Genomic DNA, 19,299 nt, shown 5'->3' with positions numbered 1-19,299 from the left:
AAGATCCATTTTAATATCACCCACCCACCTACGTCTTGGTCTTCATAGTAGTCTCTTTGCATCTGGCTTTCACACCAGTACCCTATATGCGTTCCCCAGTCATGCTATATGCTCTGTCTATCTCATCCTCCTTGAATTGATCATTCTAAATATCCTTGGAGAAGAGTACAAGTTATGAAGCTCCTCATTATGCAGTTTTCTCCAACCTCCTGTCACTTCATCCCTCTTAGGTCCAAATATTCTCCTCAACACCCTCTTCTCGAACACCATCAGTCTATGTTCCTCCCTTAATGTCAGAGCCCACGTTTCACACAAACAGAGAACCACAGTGAAACATGCAGAAATAAGGAAGTTCCATCGAAACGTCCAAATTATGAGTCAGATCGCTGGACTCTGAGCCAGTGGATGCTGGGATCATTTCCTGGGCTACTGAGCACTGTTCTACCTCCAGCCCGCAGCCCAACTGAGCCGGCGTCTTACTGCGCACAAAACACGCCATTAGCGCTGTGTGTACAGACCTGACGGAGTACATCAATTCTACACGGCAACTTCGTCCGTCATTCTAAGGCGCTGCCACCACCTCCACTACATAACAGATGAACTGGAAGGGGTTTGGGAGGAGGCGGTCCTGTTCTAATCGAACTATCCTGGCATTTGTTTTTGGAAGGACTGGGTGAAACCACGGAAGTCCTCAATAAGGATAGCCGGTCTCCATTGCCGGGATTCGAACAGAGCGCCTACTCAGTATAAATACAGATTACTACCGCTACGCTAACTCGCTCGATATACATATATAAGAAAAACCTCCGTGGTTTTAGTCCGCAAGCGAACTATACCGACCGAGCGACCGCCGCTTGTCGGCGAAGTTAGTGCATACTTTGGCGGATAGAGGGTGTCGCGTGGTCGGCGCAACGAATCCCCACGGCAGTTAATCTCGGTTTTCTAGACCGGAGCCGGTATTTCCTTGAAATAGCTCCTCACTTATCCAAACGAGGCTGAGTGGACTCCTTTCCAGACCCACTACTTCTCAGAAAAAAATCTGGTAGCGCCGGAAATCGAACCCGGAACCTCTGGATCTGTAGCCAGGAACTCTGACCACTACACCACAAAGGCGGTACATAAGAAGCTCAGGATAACTTTGCAGTACTGAGGGCAAGTGAGCCCAGCGTTCAGAAAATATTTTATTTCTTAAATAACATCATGACACAGCTTCAAAGAGGAGCTTCGTTAGTTGCTGCATCAAAGCAGCGGTTAATGATATATAACGAGTATATTTAGTGTACAATCCATGTCATTTCGCTACAGGCAAGACAATGTCAGATCACGTCTATTGAAAGGCGATTTGTAGTAATTCGAAAAGCTTTAAAAAAACATGAGAACTCGTTAGTGAGGTTGTTTACCACAACTAAAGCACACGCCCAATCGAGTAGGATTGCTTCATCTCGTAAGTCTCTTTGCAGTAGGTCGCCTCAACACTTTATACTTCTTGGTGGGGGGGTGAGACTGAGTCCACTTGGTACGTCGGCCACTAATTGACCTATTGCACCAGCCCCCGGATGGTAGATGATGGTGAGTGTGGAGCAGCCGGTAGAACAAGAATTGGGAAGGAAATTTGCCCCAGTGTCACTTTGTCCACCACAAATCCCATTTGACCAGACTCGGGATCGAACCCAGCCGCCGCGGTGGGAAGCCGGTGACTAACCCCCTAGTTATGTGCTTAAATGATTTGGTTCATCCACCACGGTCAATTCAAAAAGCGTTACGTTTTGTTTTTGAAGACTAGCACTTCCATAGCTACAGGTGAAAAAGACAACAGCCTCTCTTGAGATGCTGTTGGTGTAACCTTCTATTTTCCCCATGATCGGTACACTGTCCGCCTGCCCTATAAAAATTGTCTTTGCCCTGGTATGATGATAATCTATGCAACAAACAAAACTACATCGCTAAGGACCAATGCACGGCGCAACTTAACAGATTTAATAGCTCGATATGAACAACTGGAAGCAGCATCTGCTTGCAATTGCCATGCTGCAGGCTTTGAAAATACCACACAACGTAAAATTCGAGAATCTTACTCCATAAAGCTAATTTCCCTGGTGATAAGGTAAAGGTAAACCTACCCCCGTAACCGGCCGTGGAGGGCAATAGGGTTGTGAGACGTCGAGGCTCCCACATTTTCTAGACAATCGGTTCACAGATGGCGGTGATGTCAGCCTTAGGCGCTGGCCGCACTTTACCCGCAGGAAGATATCTGGTACTCATTTCTGTTAGAGGCTGAGTCCACCCCAGGGCCATAATGCAGCTGGATTAGGTCAACTGAAAAACCCAATGATCTCATCGGGATTTGATCCCGCGACGTTCTGGCTTGTAACATTGCGCCTCAACCAACTACGTTACCGCGTGTGTACACAGGAACGTAATATGGCTCTAAGGTGGCAAAATATACTGTGCTCAATTCAGTCATGCACCCAAATCAAAATAAAATCCAAGTACAGCGCGGTCTTAAAAACGTATAAGAAATAGCAGTAGTGACTTCAACTGTTTATTAATTCAGAGAATCCCCGCTTGGTTCGCTGAAGTGGCGTCTCCATTTTCTTTTGAATGTTCAAGAAGCATCGCCCTCTTACGCCAGTACGTCAAATTATGAATTTGGACTGATTAGAAGGGCGATAAAAAGTGAAACTGTAGAGGCTGGTATTAGCCGTACTGAAAAAATTATACGAGTTTCCCTTACAGTAACACTCAAGTACTTTAAGCATCCTGATGATCTGGACTCTATAGCCATTGGCTAAACAAATGTTTTTAACTTCTGAATTAATATACAGAGTGACTCTAAATTATGGTCGGGGTTTCCGTGGCCTATAATTTTCAAACCGGAAACAATAACATAAAATTGCCCACGGAATATGAAATTGTAACTAAAAAAAAACTTAACTGTAATCATTCTGGTCCGGCACACTAGTAAACTGAATTATAGAATAATTGTTAACACCGTCCGTTGATTCAATTTGTAGATATTTATTGCCTTTACATGTTTCCGTCAGCCGACCATCTTCAGAAGGCATAAGATCAACATGCTCAGGAACTACTATTACAGAGTTCGTAATACATGCGTAGAGAAGATTTTACATGAAGTTATTTAGAATTATTGGATTAAAATCTTATTAATGTTTAATATTTAGGATATCGATATGGTTTGTGTCCTTGTCCATTTTCTGTTAAAATGGGATGTTGGGGAACAATTTTGAGTCCTCTGGGGTCCTCGCAGTGATGCCCTTATGGTACTGTATCGTTGTGCTGTGTTTTGAGGCATCACTGAGAGGACCCCTGAGGACTCCAAATAATATCCCAACATTCCGCTTTAACAGAAGAAGCACAGGGACACAAACCATATCGGTTTAGGTTCCTAAATAGTAAACATTAATAAGATTTCAATCAAAATAATTGTAAATAAATTATATATAAAGACTTCTAAGTATGTATTACGAACTCTGTAATAGTAGTTTCTGAACTTGCTGATCTTATGCCTTCTGAAGGTGGTCAGCTGAGAAAAGCAGGTAAAGGCAATACATATCTAAGAACTGAATCATTCTGGTAGGTGATAACAATTATTCTATAATTTTATAACTCAAAAAGTTTTATTCTGCATTCAGCAGTATTGATTCTATATGTAAGAAACCTTTTTGAGTGACATTTTCATATTCCGTAAGCAGTTTTATTTTGTTGTTTCCGGTTTGAAAATTATAGGCCAGGGAAACCCCGACAATAATTTAGAATAAGCCTGTATTTCTTTTCCGTGTTATCTGAAATGCTCATATTATATGCGTATGTACTCTGGTTCCTTTGTATAAGAACTGAGGGTTATCATAGTAACGGATCGATTCTTTTGTTTGTTGTAACTAAAAGGATGGAGAAAAACATCGTTGTTTTGAATGCGAAGAGAAAGTACTGGGATATCCTGAGATACCTTAATGGAGATGGACACAGTATGTTCTGACAGTCTGCAGTTCCCAATCAACGAACAGGCTGGTGTAGCGGTGAAGTTCTGATTTATATTCAGAAGGTGCTCTATTCGAACCTCAGTAAGCACCAGATTATCCTAAGATTTTCCTCCGTTTCTCTGAGTCTCCGATGCAAGTACCAGAACAGAATCTCAGTAGCAATGCTCGCTTTCTTCCATTTTTCATTAATCATCTTAATATTCGATTGATTCTGAAAGCGTCGTTAAACAAACAAATATAGGATTCTTAATTAAGAAGACTGATATTGTAGCTCGCAGAGCCGTTACTCTGCGATGATCGTTAGATAGGCAAATATAGCACACCAGTTTCTAGGCAACGGCTCAGTAAACACGTCTCCGTTGCGATGTAGCAGATTCTTAATAATGCAAAAGTTGGACTACAACAATGGAAGTGCTGTGTTTTCTACGTGGCCCGTGCCGAGATGTTACAAGCAAGCGACAAGGGCAGAGCTCAGCCGCTTCTGTACTGGAGTTTGTGAAAAGAGGACATTAGCCGGAGACAGGGGAATACGCACTGTTGGAGCCGTTGCCAGGAAACGTCTATAAAGAGACTGAGAACACTAGACTGTGTGCTCTAGTGAACTGTGAAGTGTGGAAAAAGCGGTAGTGTTACAGTTATTTGTACACGTAATTAAGACCCGTAAGTTGTCAATAAATCTGTTCACCGATCCAGAGCGCAGCTGCCAGTCACATGCACACTACGAGACAATATACGTATGTGTGTGTGTGTCCAATGTTTAATTCTCATATCTACTTTGTACTTAAGTAACATCATTTTGAAAATCCAAATATTTTGTTAGTTGAATAAGTTCACGTTTAAGTTAATGACATTTATGAAATCCAAGCAGGCCTATAGTACTGAAATATTATCAAGAATCCCGCCAATGTCCTGAGTTGCTTATGACACATGACTGACAGGGTTTATCAGCTATAAAACAGATTCTCACTTAACAGCAGTTAATGTAAATACGCCAAATTGTAAAACAATTGTTCCGTCTACGGCTCGTAATGAGGTAAATATTTCATGTGCTCTAAATAACTGCTGCTCCGTTATGCACTTAAGCTTAATACCATTTCACAGAATGTTAAATACTCACGATCGATGCACGCCTGGACTTCTCCCTGATTTCGGCGTGTTCGCAGAGGAAAGCTTAGAAATGCGCCGATTGGCTTCGCATGTTTGTCTCTCCGTCTTCCGCATGTAACAATCTGAAAAAAAAATGTATTTTCATTAAATTAGATGCATTGGTCAGTTTTATGTACGATATTCATTGTTCTAATTTTTATTTCAAACGACATTTCGGAGGCTGGACTCTTGAGTGCTCAGGTAAGGAAAAACATTTAATATTATATTTCAGCATCCAGTTGTATTGAGGTATCATCCGTTCACTCATTTTCATGTCTAATGCAACACAAACCTTTCAGAGCTTCTCCTTTCTTTTAACATTACATTAAAATAGCATTTAATGCCAACATGTCTCGATCAGAACTGTCACGCTGTCGTACTTGGGCATTACGAGACGTGTGTAATGACAGTGGTCGCGATGCAAAGAATGTTAAGTCGTGTTTTGTATTTGGACGTCTTATATATACAACGCCTAATCCTTCCAGCCGCACTATGGCCCTGGGGTCGACTCAGCCTCTAACAGAAATGAGTAGCAGGAATCTTCCTGGGGAGTAAAGGGTGGCCGGCGCGTAAGGCTGACAACCTCACCGCCATCTGTGAGCCGGTTATCTAGAGAATGTGGGAGCTTGAACGTCTCACAACCCTATGGGCCTCCACGGCCTGTTACAGGGACACAGTGTAGAATTAAGTAAAGAATGGTGCTTTCAAGCAGAACAATCATATCCTGTGGGATGTGAAACCACTCAGTGCATTACAAGTTCGTCTATGTTAGAAGGAACCCACTTCGTGTATCTTCCGGATAGAAGAGTAACCCCAAGCAAGAAACCAGGAACATATAGTCAGTATGGCTACCAGCTTGACTGCTCCTTCAACCTGAAGGAGGAGGCAGGACGCTCCCCTGAAACGTCAACTATTTTCAGGCTATGCGACATCACAGCATACAGACAGTACATTTCACAGGCACTGCTTTGAGGCCTCAAATTCAATAGAGCTTTCGAAAGCTTCTTGAACGCCCAGTGCTTTCAGTCCAAATCGTGATTTGGTGGAGGCATCTGCTGTGACTTTCTTCAGGGGAAAGAGCATGATTCGGAGCCACCTAAAAATTATACTCTGTTAAATCTCAGAAAAGACGTAAACTTCATATTTACAGCCGTGAGAACGTCAAAGCTACAGACATTCCCAGATGTGGCACACTGGGCCAGCCGTGAAGAAGACTGTATGAACTTGTGTGAACAAGCTGTCCCTGTGCTTAACTCCGTACCACGCCATGGAACCACATGGAAGTGGAAAAACTGTTCACATTCCCTAATCAGGTATATCAGGAAGAAGTGGAGAGTATTCCACGTTATATTTGCATTAACCCATACGTCCAAATTAGATAATAAAATGCGAAACTTAGTCGTAACATATTCTCCACGTATTTTCGGTGATCTGTGAATGTAACACAGCTGCTCACACCTTTGTACTACAAACACAACTATTCTTAATGCAGTAAAGTACGTGATCTGTTTCGACTGTTACAAGCACCAGACTTGTTTAGGGGACAAACCGCGACACACAGACAAGGCAGAGATTGGCACGAACATCCACTTGCTGTGTGCTCTTCGTCAGATCAGACCACAGCCAAAACTTACCTACTCTTTTAAACCAATAAAAAAGTTTCCCTCTCAAGCTGAATACATCTCGAAGACGAGTGTTCTGCAACAGACATGTTTGTTCTCCACAAGAAACAGGCTGACTTGTACCGCGTTGGAACTGCTGCTCTGTTCAAACTGTATCACTTCCGTTGTCTACCGATGCACCACCCGCACGTGGCTGTGACAGAAATCCATGCATCCTTCTCTGGAAATGACAGGTCCGGATTTTGCCCAGACAAAACAACCTTTAAACCGAAACAGTGGAGCTGAACTCGCACTTAGAACGTTTTCATCCCAAAGTATCGGCACCCATATTGATTTTAGCTTCCCGCTTCAGTCACAGTGGCAGCACTGGCTCTCAGTCTGTCTCACACACATAACAGACCGGCTTGGAATTACTGACTGTTCTACAAACATTAGCCGGACCAAGTGAAGGTTAGCAGTTCTGTACACGGGCAGCATTCTCTGCAATAGGGCCATCACAGGTTCCATCATAAGACTGAGCGAGAATAATGAGTTTCACCGAAGTGCCACGGTGTGGAATGGATAGCGCCTCTCCCTCGAATCCTTTTCTCTCCATGACATCTTCACCTTCTTGGACCGTAAGCTTAAAAACCACTGGTTACTATACGTATCAGTTACTTTAACATTCAGAAGCATAGCAGTATGCCCATATTTATCGATTTCACATTATAACATGGATGGACACGTTACAATATGATTAGTATTACCTACACGAGTTCAAAGCTGCCACTTTTCCTCTTATGTAGCTCTCCCCCAGTTAAGTACATCCAAATTGAACCTCGCTATAGGTCCTGCGACCGGCCATCTCGACACAGGTTTTCTTGGTTTTCCTCTGTCTTGTAAGCAAATGCTGAGATGGTTACCAAATTCCAAGTTGCTACTGCATGCTTCTCATGCAGCCCTCCCGATTTAAATTCATCAAAATTACGGTCCCTTGCTGTCAAAATTACCAAAATTATACACGTAAACTCTAATTTTTTAAATTAAAAGCTCCGCGGCCCCTCTCTCTCAACTCTCTCAAGTCGTTGCTTCTAATCATCTTAACGCCTACACTTTCACTTTACTCTTACCAGAAGGACGAGCGGGCAAAGCCTGGGAACCTTCTTATAATCGATGCTCTTTCTTTCTTTCTTTCTTTCTTTCTTTCTTCTTTCTCTCTCTCTCATTGCATAAAGACCACAAAATTACTTCCCACATTGTGCAATTCACCAATATTTCGGAAAACCGAAATGCAATGCCCTTGTCTCAAGCCACTATTTCTAAACATTCTAAAGGACTGACTTTCATACGGTCTTTGTCAGCAGGAAGAACGAGAGAAACAAAAGGTGAAACTTCTGTCCACAGCACAACAGGAGAAGTAGCAAATCACTCCGCGACAAGAAAATCAGTAAGCAGCACTGCAAAACCTACGTCATTACGGCAATAACGATAAAAATAAGAACATAACCACGGAACAGGACAAAGGACATCAAAATTAAAACCGTCCAAACAAGATAGCACACTCTCATCGGTAACGTGAAAACACCCGTACCTGCGAAATATCCCAGCTTATTCAGTAGAAACACAAGTGATAACACGGTACATCCAATATACACCCACGTCATTATACAAATAAAAAATAAAATGTTAAAATTACCACATACCTTCCGTTCCCCCCCTACTCAATTCTATCCATAATACCCCCCCCCCATATACACCAAACAAAACAACTTTAACAAGAAACAATGAAAAATAATTACATTACGGCATTTTACTAATATCGATAAACATTTTAATACATTTGAACATTGCAATATATATATATAAATATATTTGCGTAAGCAGTTCAGTAGAGAAAGAGAGGCATATTTCCAAAACGACCCAAACATATGGTGTAGTAACATTTCAATAAACATCAATTATTGAAACTAAAAAGTTTTGATTGACGGATACAACACATACTAATTATATCAAAATGATGACTTTTCTTCTCCCCGAAAATAAAGTACCTCACATTTTGACCACGACTTTCCCTTGTCGCCTAGTCTTCTCCAAGCATTAAAAATGAAAACCAGTTCATTTCATGGTGAATGGAGAAGATAGCAGGGCCATACAGTTTTGTACGGAAACACCAGTAACACGAGAGAAATGTAATTACAATGTTAGAGCAGTAGAAGGCAGAAAGTAAGCTGTCCCCGTGCTAAATTAACTAAGCACCATTACATAAGGAAGTATGGGGGAGTGGAGATATTGCTCCGCCATTCTTGACCTCGACATTAGGTGTAGGTGAGTGGTTAGGTTCATGCCTGCCATTTTAATCCCACGGAAAGGGGCTTGCGTGAACCCCAGATGTGGTTTCGATGCTATGGAGAAGAGGAAATCTCTTATCCTTGTCAGGAATCGAACCTGGCCTTCCAGCCCTTAGCCCATATCTGAGACAGAAATGTGCCCTTAAGCTCCGACCGAGTGTCAGTTGATCGAATTCGGTCCACAAAATATTATTTCGGTCCACTGCCTCTACAGACGATTAATATTTAATTAGAATCGGTGAAAGCTGTTTTCGAGGAAAATGGTGTGTCGCGTTTGGGCTGGTAGAGGAAGTACCATTCCCTTCCTGATAACACCACTGATGCAGGGAGACATGGACTCCACAAATTACTGAACTGAAATCAAAACATTTAGCGCCATTTCCGAGAAAAAAAAAGTCATTTTGTGTTTTGGGACCTATTTGATATACACCTGTTTGTACCTACAGTGTTTATATTGTGACGTATATACCCACTGCTATGCAACGACCGGGTAAACACATTCCCGCGCAAGCAAACTCGCTCAACAGGACGTCTACTGTTGGGCAACGGATCAGTAAACACACTTTCGTAACAATTGCTGTGTTTTCCGTTGGGTCCGTGCAAAGTGGTTATAAGAAAGTGTTCGGCAAGACAGTACAGGAGTAGTAGAACAGAAGGTAGAGTCGAGTTTCCAGAAGCCAGGCTGCCGCGATATGAGCTTTGGAGCAGAGGATTTTAATGGAGTCAAGTCTTCGGAACTGGCAACTGCAGAATAATGATAAGAAAGGAATATGAATGAGAAAAGAAGACTTCATGTCTGATCCGAAGTTACAGTGAGACTGCTGTAAATCTTTTGCCAGGTTAAGAACCCTACTGAGTGTGTAATGGTGAACTATAAAGTGTGTAGACTAGCGACAGTTCTGTAACTGCTGTAGTTCCGAAATGTGTGTATAAGGTGTCTTTAAATCCAATCGTCCAATCCAAAAACCCGTCTTCTAATTCACGCACCCCCTAAAATCGTGACAATATTTACCGGGCACCGATTTATGAAGTCTTGCAAGCCAAATTAAATAAAATTCTTCGAACCATTCACTCACTTTCAAGGCGCACATCCATACAGAGGAACGCGCATACACACACACAGACAGACAGCGGCATTCCAGCAACTACTTTCCCGCATTCAGAGGGTTTAGAAACGCGTAAATCCGGCAAAATCTCGAGATACAGGTATACCGTGTTCACAATACTTTCTCCTATTACGTAGGTAGAGAGCAAAGCGAAATATTACACGAAATTCCTGGAAGGAAGGGAGACAGGAAGCTGTGTGGGAAAAGCGGGCTTTGCGACTGATACAGTTTATAGGCAAAACACTGACAAAAGAACTCTCTTGGAGAACGCCAATTCTTCATCATTATTTTCCGAACTGCACCGACACAGACAAGGCACAAAACGAGGAGCGTCTAATGAGAGCGGGCAGTGACATGATTATTTAACAACGCTTTATGAACTACATAGTGCGACATGACGTCTGAGAGCCAGAATACCACAAGTCAGAAGAGACGTTTACTGTCAAAAAGGGCTCAGTAAACATCTTCCCGCGACAACGAATATGCAAGCAACAATCGAGTAACTTCCGTTTCTATGCAAATGATCTGTCAACATGCGTTCTCAACAGCAGACAGGCTGTTTTTTCTGCATGGCCATTGCAAAGTGGTTATAAAGAAGATTTCAATTCAGAAGAAGTCGGCCTGCCGAGACATGAGCTTGGAAATGAATTGAGCTGGCAGCTGCAGATTAATGGAAAGAAAGGAATTAGGCTGTGAAAAAAAAAAGGCTTCATGTGTAGTTACGGTTTTACTTTATAAATCCGTTGCCAGGATAAGACTAGTGAAGAATGAGGGCCATAGTGTGTATGCAACGGTGAACTGTAAATTGTGCACAACAGCCCTAGCGCTGAATTGCCTGTAGTCCTAAGTTGAATGTATAACGTGTCAAATCAAATCGTCGAATCCAGAACCCGTCTTATAAGCCACGCACACCCCTACACGTGACAACATGTTACCTAGCGTCTGATTTAGGTGGTGCGGAGCGCGGCGTAGGCTGTAGTAGCGGTAACGCTCTTGAGCTATATTCGGGAAGTTCTCGGTTCGAGTCCCATACGGGACATCGGTTAGAGCGTGAAAAGTATTTCGTGGGTTTCCCAGTCACTGCAGGAAAATGCCGGTTCCCACTCGTCAGTCACTCTACTGTTCTACTCTACAGAGTGTAGATGCTTCCAGCACCCAATGACAAGATAGAGACGTGGCTTGTTTCAAGGCAAATCGCATGTTCCATGTTGTGTCGTGATGTACGAGGTCCGTCTAGCGCGTTATGAATGGACACTGCACATGGGAAACAGGAGGGAATATTACCATGGCCTCTTTCTGGGTATGGGGACACGCGGTAGCTAGTTGGTTGAGGCACTGTGCTACAAGCCGGAAAGTCACGGGTTGCAATCCCGAGTTCACTGGGATTTCCAATTTACCTAATCCTTCCAACCGCACTATGGCCCTGGGGTCGACTCAGCCTCTAACAGAAATGAGTACCAGGAATATTCCTGGGTGGTAAAGGGCGGTCAGCACGTAAGGCTGACAACCTCACCGTCATCTGTGAGCCGATTATATCGAAAATGTGGGAGCCTCGACGTCTCACAAGCCTATTGCCCTCCATAGCCGGTTACAGGGACAGCTTTACCTTTTTAGTTTTCAGGGTAAAGCGAGATGGATTCTGTCAGTAAGTTGGTTTGTGGTTATTCAGCAAAGTGTAGCAAACTACAAATGGGGTCGTGTTATGACAGGACAACGTGAGCGGCCTACTTTGACGTAAAGCAAGGAGATTCTGATCAGCCAGTAGATTCACGGTTACTTAATGACGCTTTACTAATTACAAAGGCTGTCTAGCGTGCGATGAGACGTGAGTGTACATGATAAATGTGAAACCCAACGGTAGTGGCCTGTTTGAAGCTATTATCCCAACACCTTCAGGGAGAGACTGAGGGAAACTACAGAAGCCGTAGTAGTTAAACGTTCGTGACACAACATGATAACGGTGCTATGATGTTTCCCAGATACAGCCTGGCACTTTCACATTTCGTGAGGGAGGCAGAGAGAGGAGTATGGTCGAAGAGTGGGTACAGTGGAAAATAATTGGGAAATGGAGATGCTTTATAATTTTCCTAGGAGGTTCCCAGGCTTCGACCGCTCTTCCTTCTGACTTGGGCAGTGTGAAAGTGAAGCCGTTAGGATAGCTATAGGCAGTGGCTTGAGACGGGGGCAGAGGGATTTCCATTTTCTAAATTAATGTAGGCGTGTAATTTGGGAAAAATTATTTTAGTGGTTTTGACGAGGGAACTTAATTTTGATGGATTTCAGTCGTGAGGACTGCATAAGAAACGTTTTATGAATTTCTTTTTCATGATATAAGAAACTTCATTTTGTGGCTGAAAGGAAGTACGTTACGTCTCCGCTACAAAGCCCTTTCGGTTAATGCTGTTTAAAAAAAGCATTTTATTGTGAGAATCATACCACACATAGATACACTGTGTGGGCAGAATGCAGAAATATGTTAAATCAAGTGGTACATATTTTAACCATTAGCTAACCAACTCAATGGAGCTGAATCCTTCTCGAGAAATCGAACAATCGCTCGATTAATCAATAAGTTCCCAGCTTTTTACAGAATTCGAAGGTTCACTACCGTGATCACAAAAGTCCGACACTGCTCCTTATCCTCAGCCAGATGAGCCAAGTCCGCATCTATTTCCCTATCCTTCCATCTACATCTAGGTCTTCCTAGTGGTCTCAAGCCTTCAGGTTTTCATGTCAGAATTACGAGCACGTATGCATTCTACTTCCATGCATGCTACACGTCCTACCATCTCATCCCGTTTGATTTCATCACTCGAATGCTGTGGGAAGGGGGAGACAAGTTACGGAGCTCCTCGTTATGCAGTTTTCAGTAGTCTTACTAGCAATTCATTCGACGGAGGTCTAAATATTGGTGCCCTGTTCTCGAACACACTCTTATATTCTTATGTTCCCGGCCAATAAAAACCTACAGGTAAAGTTATAATTGCGTATTTTTAATCTGTATACTTTTAGACACAGGGCAAGAAAACAAGAACTGAACGGCGGCAAGCACTTCTCAAATTCAATCTGCTCTTAATTTTCCTCAAGAATCAGCACAGTCATACTGGGTTGCGAGTCCCGCGGAACTCACGACCATATTTTGCTGTCTCACGGCACTCAGCCTCTTCACTAATTCACAGCAGACTCCGGACATGCCATGTCTAAGGCTGGGGGTGGACCTGCTACTGAAGAATTAAGGAGTACTTCATAAGGACTGCTTCCTCAAGGTCCATAAGGACAAACTTCTTGGAATCCGAGGCTGAGGTAGACAACGCCTTGTTCTGTTGACTGCGCAAGAAGAAGATACAAATATGAACTATGTTTGCATCATTTGCTTATTGGTTGCTCGAAACTACCGCAGACCCTGGCCATAGGATTCAGGTGAAAGATCAAGTCCATACGAGAGACGCCCTACTCATCCATCTTTACGTGACAAAAAAGAAACTGAAAGCCGTGAAATGTTTGAGCCTCGACAAGTATACTAGGCAGATAAGGACAATTGCTCTGTGGCGTTAGATAAATCGAAACACAAGGATAAGTTGAACACTTTGCTAGAGTTCGGAGTTTACGGACCACTGCCCAATGATTTTACAGCCAAGGCTGACAGGAAAGTACAGAAACTCCTTTCTAAACACAAAAATACTGTTCCCGTCCACCCCGGACCACAGCATTTATGTGGTCTCCCAGAGACTCACAAACTTCGCATTCCTCTGAGACCTATTGTGAGTTCCACTGGCTCCCCTTGCTATGCTGCGTCTGGTGTTCTTCATAAGCCACTGCATACTCTCGCAGGCGAATCGGAATTCTTCGTAAAGGATTGACGCTACTTCATCCTGTAAATCTTCAAAGCCTAGACGCACCCTCGTTAGCTTTGACGTTGTGAGTCTTGTCACGCATACCAGTGGACGGAGGGGCACGCGGTAGCGTGGTTGGATCAGGCACTATGCTACAAGCCAGATGGTTGCGGGTTCCATTCCCCATGAGGTCACTGGGTTTTTCAATTGACTTAATTCTTCCAGCCGCACTATGGCCCTGGGGTCTACCCAGCCTCTAACAGAAATGAGTACCAGGAATCTTCCTTGGGGTGAAGGGCAGCTGACACGTAAGGCTGACCTCACCGCCATCTGTGAGCCGACTCTCTAGAAAAATGTGTGGGCGTTGACGTCTCACGACCCTATGGGCCTCCACGGCCTGTTACAGGGACAAAGGTGAAGTTGTTCCTGTGTTTAACTAATTAAGCACTAAGCCATGAAGGCGCATGGTGAAGTGTATCTACAGATCCACATTTCCTTGCCCTCGGCCGCTTTACCCCCAGGGGAAAGAGCCACCAGGACACATCGGATTGGAGGCTGGGTGGAACCCACAGCCCGTCAGGACGACTTGGGGAAGAGAACATTCTTGACTCTATCGGAACTCGAAGTCCGACCCATCGATCGTCAAGCCCGTAGCTAATCACTATAGCGACTGATCTATCTGTTACAGGGATAGCTGTACCTTTTTTACCAGTGAACAGAGCCATACAATTCCTTTATAGTTCTTTAAAATACCGGACGATGTACAGGACCCAAAAAGCCAGAGCTTCCGAGTGCCGTACCCCGTATTCAGATCCCTTTAGAAAACAACTTTCGTGGCCATCATGATACAGGCCAGGTCCGGGCTCTTCCTTCGGTTTGAACCGTGTCATCTACTTCGGTAACCAGCCAATCTAGCCAAACGATTAATACTGTTTTGTTTATATGGACAAATTAAATTTTGCTTTGGTTTCTCTCGTAATATCTTCACTCTCAAAGTGGCCTAGTAGTGTAACGACATGTTTCAATGCAGAAGGCCAAGGCCCGATTTGGGCGGTAGCGCCATAGGAGAGAGGGAGAGAGAGGATATGTGGTCTAGCCCAAAATTAATAAGCTGCAACAGCATTAACCCGTCATAGCCTGAGAAGACAATGATGCAGAAAGGGCAGCAGAAGAATACGTGGAAGTGAAGGCATGATGGAAGGGGGAGAAGAAAAGTGTATCGTTTTGTTAGAAGATCCCAAAACTTCGGTCGATCGTCCACCTGATGGAGGGATTTGTAAAAATGAATGGTTAGAAATTGTAGCTTGAGGTAGGGGTCCAGGAATTTAGAATATCTTCATTAACTTCGAATCGCGTAATTTGGTGGCTTTGACGGCAGAGGGAATTAATTTTGATGGGAGGGCTATTTGAGAAGCGGACGGTGGGTACTTGAAACTTGGGAACTATCTCAGGACTCGCTCGGGGACAGAGAAGACGCAACAAACCTACTTCGAGCCCGCAGTCCGGCAAAGAAAGGAACAGGCAATACCAGCTCCCCAAAGCCTCTCTAACATACGTGTTTTTGCTTTACTCATAATCTGAACTACAAGTTACGTGTAACAATACACTGGTATCTGCAGTTATGCTAGATCAATGGACGAAATTTATTTCAATAATAAATTACAATTCCATTTCTATGACAAAATAAAAGAATTACGTCCCCACTAAAACCATTTCTGATATCTATTATGAAATTTTTACACAAAAAAAAATACACTCGGCGAGCAAAATTATGGGTTCTCGTGTGTTAAATCGGGTGTACATAGGGCAACCAGGGGGCTTAGAATTGTTAGGGGGAGAATGATACGAAATTAGAGCGTTTTTATAATAGGTTTCTTTTGGCAAAATGTGAAAACCCACTGCCATAATGAAAACACCCCATAAAGTTTAACGTCTCACTCCCTTCAAACAGCTAATTCGGCCGCCTCAATGTACGCATGCATACTATTTCTTGCTGACAGATGTTTTCAGTTCGGACTGCTGTAATAACAATGCATCTAACAGTATAAAAGTCGTGTTACGAGGTAGGAACGCCGTCACACTTGCTCAACATACTGCGCTTAATAGCGGTCAGAATGAACTTTATTTTCAGATGTAAGATTTGAGGTTTTCACGGCGGTGACTATCAAGAAAGCAGTCTTCTGATGTGAGATGTGATTAACGTACGTGTGTAAAACGCGGAAAAATCGACAACATTTTGATATTGTGGTGAGTTTTCAAGCCGTGGTTTTGAGTCCCGAATTACAATAATTCTGCAGAAAATGAAAAATGAACTACACGTACTTTGCACACGTAACAAGAGTTTTTCCATACATACAGTACCTGCGAGGGGTACACTGTTTAATTGGTGTAAATTTTATTTTGAATAATAAACAACCTTTGTTATAATAAATGCAGGTTAACGAGCATTGGGCTTGGTCATTCCAATGGCATCTCTCTTCTTCGCACGACAGGAATATTAAAAAACTAACGTCCGTACAAAGTAAATTAGCATATATTCCCGTTGCTTATAATATTGAGACTGTATTTTAAATTTGCATTTGAAAAAGTGTGTTTATTTTACAAAATTATGCACCTTGCTTTTTATGCAGACCACACATGTGGGAACTTCGATTGTTTTCTTTCAAAGGAACAGTAAATTTGGGGCTTATTTTAAAAACGTTCGTTCTATGTGGCCTAAATTGGACCTACTGTACCAGCCAGAGATGACAGACAAATATGGAGCACGTGTAGAATGATAACTGAAGAGATAAACATAAAACACTCGGCCCAGTATCACTTTGTCCACCACAAATCCCATATGCATTACTGGTAAAGTTGTACCTGTCCTTAACTAATTAAGCAATGGGGGGGTGGATGGATGTATAGTTCAACATTTTCTTGATCTCCACACTAGCTGGAAGTGAGTGCTCAACTTCATGCCCCGGTCGCTTTACCCCCGCAAAAAGAGCCCCCAGTACCTATTAGATAGGAGGCTGGGGGAACCCCAGACACGGTCTGGCCGACGTGGAGAAGAGAAAATTCATGACCCTACCGGGACTCGAACTCCGACCCCTCGGTCGTCTAGCCTGTAGATAGTCGCTATATCTTATGTGCTGTATCGGCTCACCAACCTAGGATATACGGAAAGATAATAATAAAATGGATCTTATATAAACTGTGGCGTCAAACTGTACGTACTAAGCCGGCCCTCGATATGGTCCAATGACGGACTTCTGTAAGAAATGGGACGAACTTCTGCATCATGAAAGCAGTAAACGCTCTGATGAGCCAAACAAACCTACACAAACTTCGTGACCATAAGATATTCAAATTATATATTTTTTGCACATTATACATCGTCCTGAAACAGGGATTAGCTCTTTCGACTTGGGCCCAACTGAATAAGTATGCTACCTGAAAACGGAAAGAGAGCTCAGTCTCCGAAACGTCGTCTAAAGCAGAAATTCATTATTATGGATAATTTTCAATAATTCAATCTTTGTGTAAGTAGTCTTCAAAGTATTGAGGGAAGATAAGTACAGCTGAGACATGATGCAGCACACTGGGATGCCAGTCATGCTGCTCTCACAACTGAAGCTGTCCCACTAACATTCCTGTTCGTCGCTTGTTTCTTCGGCTGTCACACAGTTCACGAGGGTGGATACTAGCTTCACACCCCAGGGCCTCAGGCTCAATCACCGTGTAATTTCATGTGATTCGCAGTAAAAGAAAAGGAACTACAGCAAACTTTTTTTCCAGTTCTTCCGGTTTTCCCCTATTAATCAACATTTCACCATTGCTTAATACTCATCTATCACCGCTCCCGTGAGACGCGAGGTAGTCCTGACCATGCACCACATTATAATGTAGGTTGTAGTACCGTTGCCACGTAACGATCGCGGGAAGAAACATGCGTTGCTTGGTAATGGCCGGTAAACACGTCAACGATATCCAGGCTATCGCTAGGGGCGGTGTTTTCTGTTGGTTCCGCCCCGGGGCTTCCAAACGAGGACCCCGGGCCGACTCAGTGGAAGGCTGAGCTTAACTTGGCGCCTACTTCTGCAGGTTTCTTTTTATTCAGCGATACTGAAGACAGAAGAGATATGTTCTTCCGAAACGTAGATTTCTCTCCGAACTACACAGTGCTTCAACCAAGAAGACTGCATTCCACCCATCCATTCATCCATCCACCCACCCACCCACTTACCTACCTGTCTGTCTGTCTGTCTGTGGCTGTACAGCCCTTTGTTGGGCCTTGGCAGCTTTTCAGTTTCTTGATCCAATACACAGTCGGTAGGACTCCTTGGACGGGGGATCAGCCCGTCGCAAGGCCGTTACCTACACACAGGACAGCAGAAACATAGAACAAACGAACACAGACATCCGTGTCTCAAGTAGGATTCGAACCCACGATCCCAGTGTTTGAGCGTGCCTTAGACCGCGCGGCCACTGTGGTCGGCGAAGACTGAACTCTGCACAACAGGAAAAAATCCTATGTCGTGCAGCTGATGACGCCTTTTTAAACCTCTGAATCCTGAAATTAATCTAAATAACGTAAATGGTCCTGCTCTTATCTCATAGAACATATGTCTCCATTAAGAAGATCAATCGGTTAATCCTCTTAAGGATAATAATCGTTGCATATTATTATAAGGATCAGGGAAGACAGAAGAATGAAATGTGGAGATTTTATTGTTAAAGTAGACGGTACATAAGTTCACAGTCACTGCAGCGCTTTAGAGGGCTCCTTTATAGGCTACACCGCTTTAAATGCGCATAGGCACGAAATGACAAGCTGGGAGAGCTGTGGCTCGCATTGCATTCAGGCGACCCACCACCTATCTCAGATATATAGCAACAAAAGCTAAGGTACCTTAAAACGGCCTCCGTAGTCTAGGGGTAACGTTCCCACCTCATGACTCAAGGTACGCGGGTTCAAACCCGGCGGAGGTCGTGTAATTTTTAAGGGCGGAAAAATTCAGGGAACAAGTCCTCCGGGAGGGACTTTAAGCCGTGGGTCCCGTGTCGTAGATTTACGGCTCGTAAAAGAACCTCATGTCCCAAGGGGACCACTGAGCTAAATTCGGGACATTTCCCGCCCAACAGTAGTCTCTAACGCCTCTGGTAGATGGGGGAAGCATAGAGATACCGCTGGCTGAGTCGGGACTGATGGCACGCACCAGTACCGGTAGGGTATAGAGACTAGTAGAATATCACAGGGGGACGCACAATGGACCAATATT

General features: G+C 43.5%; 1 protein-coding gene across 1 annotated transcript in view; it reads right to left on the bottom strand.

The window, feature by feature from the left end:
* Nucleotides 1-19,299, bottom strand: part of LOC111874893 (alpha-mannosidase 2) — a 393,048-nt gene that overhangs the window by 281,149 nt on the left and 92,600 nt on the right. The window contains exon 3 of the mRNA XM_023870753.2: nucleotides 5,119-5,230. The gene's annotated coding sequence lies outside the window, so the exon portion shown is untranslated. The remainder of the gene's footprint in view (nucleotides 1-5,118; nucleotides 5,231-19,299) is intronic.

The sequence above is a fragment of the Cryptotermes secundus genome, unplaced genomic scaffold (genome assembly GCF_002891405.2).
Source record: "Cryptotermes secundus unplaced genomic scaffold, Csec_1.0 scaffold516, whole genome shotgun sequence".
Classification (NCBI taxonomy): domain Eukaryota; kingdom Metazoa; phylum Arthropoda; class Insecta; order Blattodea; family Kalotermitidae; genus Cryptotermes; species Cryptotermes secundus.
The sequence above is the reverse complement of the archived record's forward strand: the minus strand, read 5'-3'. Positions and strand labels throughout refer to the sequence as shown.